The sequence below is a fragment of the Zootoca vivipara genome, chromosome 3 (assembly GCF_963506605.1).
Source record: "Zootoca vivipara chromosome 3, rZooViv1.1, whole genome shotgun sequence".
In the NCBI taxonomy this organism is placed as follows: domain Eukaryota; kingdom Metazoa; phylum Chordata; class Lepidosauria; order Squamata; family Lacertidae; genus Zootoca; species Zootoca vivipara.
Window position 1 is genome coordinate 114,305,394 of NC_083278.1, and position 4,895 is coordinate 114,310,288.

Here is a 4,895-nt window from a genome sequence, read left to right on the forward strand (position 1 = left end):
AGTTTTGTTTTTACTCTGTTCCTACATTTATGGCTTTGTGCTTCCAGTGAAAGACTATCTGAAGAACATTTTGTTTGTTCCAAGCAACGAGAGAGACATTGGTTCATTATAAGTTTATGAGTCTCTCCAGGCTTGGTTATGCACATTGCACTTTAGTTTGCTCATTGTCCAGGAGGTTTATGACTTTATATACTTGTTCTAGTAAAATTGTCCTTTATATTCATAGCCAATTTTGGTGTGGTCGGTTTGTTGTTCAATGCTTGGTTGATACACCAATAACTCTCGTGGATTCTGAAGAGCTTAAAGCACACACACACACAGCCAATGTATGCCTGTGAAATATTTGGGAGGACAGAGCGATGGAATCCTGCTTCTCTGCTCTTTGTCTGAGCTTCAAGAAAGGCCATTAAATACCCTGCTGTGCTTTCTTAATTGCCCAGGAGTCAAGAGGAAGAAGATTGTATTCTATGTACTGTAGCCAAGATATAATCTTTACAAAGAAAGAAGTTTTGCTTCATGAAGCGCGGCCGGGGGGGGGGGGCTCATTGGGTCCCCTCCAATTTCTTCCTGAAACATCAGACTGTCAATCTTCTCTTCTTCACCTTTTTTCTCCCCCTGAGGCTTGGAGGAGATACTGCTCAAGATAGTTCTCTTGGCAACCTGCATTCCTGAATCAGGTTCAGGAAAGGCCATTAAATACCTTGCTGTGCTTTCCTAATTACCCAGGAGTCAAGAAGAAGAAGATTATATTGTATGTACTGTAGCCAAGATATAATCTTTACAAACAAAGACATTTTGCTTCAAGAAGGGGCAGGGGAGGGGAATGAATAGGTCTCTGAAGGCAATGTGAGTCTCAGAATTTGTTGTTGTTTAGTCGTTTAGTCGTTTCCGACTCTTCGTAAAAAAAAATGGTTGTAATTGAGTGAAATAACGTCTTAGAACATCTTATGTTAAATCCAATGTGTGTTTCTCCAGGAAGCTTGACATTGTGTGCATAGGACTTCCAATAATATTATCATCTAGGAAATATCCAAGCTGAGAACAGCTTGTGCTGTTACAAGTCCACAGTATCACAGACTTTGAGACCAATCTCTGGGACCCATCAGCATAACTTTATCCTTCACATTGGGATGAATACAATAACAACCTGATGCAAGCTGTTATAGCAGGCATGCCCAACAGGTCGATCGCGACCTACTGGTCAATCCTGCTCGATCTTTGGACCTTCTGTGATCTACAAACCCCCCCCCCCCACCAAAAAAAAGAAGCTCAACAACTTAAGCTCCCTAAATAGATCACTGCCAGTTTCTTTAATATTGTACTGTCAATAGATCACAGTCTCTTGGGAGTTGGACATGCCTGTTTTATAGCGTCTCATGTGCTCTCTGCAGAGATTGAGGAGGTGTCAGTTTCAAAATGAGAGAATGCTACAGTTCTACCATCCTGTGAAGGGGTCATTCTTGCTTGGAGCACTTGTGAAAGCTTCAGAATTGATCTTTATGCCTGAGGCAGTACTTAGAGGCAGGGAGTTCCAATCCTCTTTGGAGATTTGGATCATGTGGTTCCAGAGGGAAGGCTGTAGCTGCTATGAAGTAGCTATAAAAAGGATGCACTAGAGGGATTTGCTTTTAGCAAAGAGTGAGGACTTCATTGCCATTTCCCCCCAAGACCCCTTGCACCTTAGGAAGAGTCACACTGATTTAACCTTGTGAGGATCAAGAATTGTAGTGAAACTGGTGAGTGAAGGGGATTTGAGTAGATCTTCTCCTTTTATAACAGCAGAATTTCATCCATAATTTCATGGGCTGGTTTGGGTCTGGGCTATTTTCACTTCATTGAGCAGAGGCAGATTTAGGGGCATGTGACTGGTTTACCTGCACTGGGCCCCGAACCAAGAGGGTGCCACAGGGGACACTGCAACAATGATGAGCAAGTGGCAATGGAAAGCAAGTGGCGGCGGCGGGTGTGTGTGTGTTTGAGTGTTGCACAGGGCGCTGCTGAAACTTTAAAGCCCAAAGTCCATTACTGCATTGGGGGTGCAGTCATGCAATTTTTGCTGATGAAACCTCAAATGGGGGGGGGGCTATTTCCAATGGGCAAGGAATGGAGTACAATAAAAGTAAATGCTATTCAAGTTGGAGCCACAACTCCACCCCAAAATTCATGGGTGGTGGAACTTGGGAGGCTAATTCGCCCTCATCAGAAAAGTCTTTATTGTGAAATGTGACCTCGGCCCTTGCTTGAATAGATGGATCCCTTGCCATTTTCAGAGTGGTATAAATATTCTGTTTCTGTCATGGCATCTCTTCTTTTAGGGATATAGAGTTCCTAGCTAAACACTGACCTTTGCCTAACCAAAGCCATGAAGACCTGTTACCATTTCCTTCTTGCCATTGCCTTAATCCTTTCAGCTGATCCAGGTAAGTTATTAGTCCAGCTCCCTTGTGAGGTTAGGCAACCAAAGCTGTACACAGTATTCCAAATGTGTTTGCAGGCAGCTCACTGCTGGGGATCTAACTTCCCTGTCTTCCTCATATTCTCCTAGAACTTCCTAGGCTTCCTCCATGGAAACGATTCCCTTTGTGGAGATGGCTAGTTGTTGGGCCATTGACTGCTACTTTTACACTGAAATAACAAGGCTAAACACAACTAGGTATTTGTTCCAGTTTTTCCCAATGTAGATTTTCATTCCTCCCTCGTTCGTGATCTACATTCACCCCTTCTTCCCTAGTGGGTGATTGTACTGTTTCGTGGTTTTCCTCAAGTGCCAACATGTCTTGGGCCAGCCATGACAGGTTGAAACACCACTGCCCCACTTAGAAATTGTGTCTGTGCGGCAATTGAATTTGGGAAAATGTTGCTTTTGGTGACAATGGAAGCCTCCAACAGAAGCTGGATGGAGTGCAACTTGGGGGGGCGGATGTCTCCATGTGCTGGTCTCCCCAACTGTGACCCCCACTTTAAAACATATAATGGCCCCTGCATGACGACTAGACGTGGGGAAACAACTTCCCTTGGCAACAATGGGAGCTTTTTTTCACAAGCCTAATTGTTGTGGGTGCATGGAGCCAAGGAGGGAAGAGGAGGAGCTGGATCCAAAAGTAATGATGGCTGGTTCTGTACCACAGTCCTTGGGGTTCTCTATCCCTTGTTTATACTGTTTTTAGGGAAAACAGAATTTGCAATCAAATGATGGAATGATGCCAAGAGGAAAAGAAAGCAACTGGATAACTAGCTAGATGCAGTTATCAAGTTCACCAGTTGTAATGGAAAGAGGATTCTTAGTAACCTCCTCCTCCTCCTCCTCCTCCTCCTCCTCCTCCTCCTATTCTTCCTCTTCTTCTTCTTCTTCTTCTTCTTCTTCTTCTTCTTCTTCTTCTTCTTCTTCTTCTTCTTCTTCTCTTGGGTGGAACAGTCTTTGCTCAGATAATAGGTGAAGAAAAATGCAATTCCTTCGGTGGCGTCTGCAAAGACAGCTGTGAGTCAGGTTATGATGACATTGGAGAATGCAGTACGACACGTTGCTGCATAAGGTGAGAGTCATATCACAACCAACCAACAAAACAAGCAAGGTGCATTTGTTAAATGTCAAAAGGAGTGAATTAGTTGGAAATGCCAAAGTGGTGGTGGTTGCCAGGAGCACATTTTTCAAGTTTATGCCAGTACACCATCTCCACCTGTCCCTGAAGAAATCAGATCTGGCCACAGGTCTGCCTTAATTACATCCAGGGTGGAATAGTACACTTGCTCCAGAGGGGGCTAGCGCAGAAGAGACTTTGGAAACTTTAAGTGCTGCAGAATATGGCAACAAGGAAGTTTTGGGGCACCTGTGGTATGTAGATCAGTTGAGTAAGGAATTTATTGCCCGCTCTCAGAAGACTGAGCACAGAAGATAGGTCTTAAAGCATAGTATTGTGCCTATGCTTGAATTTTTGTTTTGCTCCCACTGCCAAAACTGATGGGTCAAGATCTTTATATAAATATATTTCTCTACTTGTTTAGCAAGTAGGACATATGAGGATTTTGTTCATTGTGTTCATGAATATTTTGTTCATGATTATGTCTTTTCGGGTTCAAGAGAATATTTAAATAAATATATGAATGAATGAATGAATTTATTATTTCGGTCACAGACCAGTTCCAGTTCACATACAAAATCAGGGAAGTCATGAAACACAATAGGGATACGTTTAAATTATTTAAATAAATATAATTTTATTATTAAAAGTTCATCACAAAATCTGTAGAGAAGCGGGGTTGAGTGCAGGAAGAAGGGGGAAGCAGGAACAACATTCTACAAATTTTCAAGGTATGTGTGAATTTGTCAATATTAATTTATGATCTCCAAACCTCTTAGCTTTGCATCTGAATGATGGGATCCGTCTCTGCTGCCACTTGGCCTGAAGATTCATTAGCTCCTACCTGAACACCAGCGTTATCCAGGAATCGTGGTTTTTTTCCCCACCACCAGCTGAAGGACCATAAAAGCATGTTTGGTGTAAAACCTTCAAAGACCATGTGTTAATAAAAAATAAAAACTATAGTGCAGATGGTCCAAAAGTTTACTGTGTCTCCTTTTATGTTTGACACTGATGGGGTGAAATTGTATGACAGTCTGTATGGAAATTCTGTACGCCACCAAAGTTCTGCTATACAAATTGTTGGACAATGGAAGCACTACACAGGCCACGAGTGGAGGAGACATATTCCCATTTGGCTATGTGGATGAAAGTGTATCTCATGTTCATATATGGAATCAACAAGACAATATTGGCATCTGCATGTAAGGAGACCATGCAGTCTGCCTGCTGTGCTTCTAGGATTCCTATGAGCAATTGCTTTTCATTCACTATATATACCTATATACCTCCTTAAAGGAATCTATATTAAATTTC

The 4,895-nt window shown here is 42.4% G+C and overlaps 1 long non-coding RNA gene across 2 annotated transcripts; it reads left to right on the forward strand.

Annotated features, from left to right (window-relative positions):
• Nucleotides 1-1,515: 1,515 nt before the first annotated feature.
• Nucleotides 1,516-4,553, forward strand: LOC118081948 (uncharacterized). 2 transcript variants are annotated; one of them, XR_004692150.2, is made up of 4 exons: nucleotides 1,516-1,736; nucleotides 2,316-2,420; nucleotides 3,416-3,533; nucleotides 4,358-4,553. It is a non-coding gene; the product is annotated as an uncharacterized LOC118081948 (long non-coding RNA). The 2 variants fall into 2 exon arrangements; XR_009557261.1 differs by lacking the exon at nucleotides 3,416-3,533 and having other exon boundaries at nucleotides 1,620-1,736.
• Nucleotides 4,554-4,895: the final 342 nt, after the last annotated feature.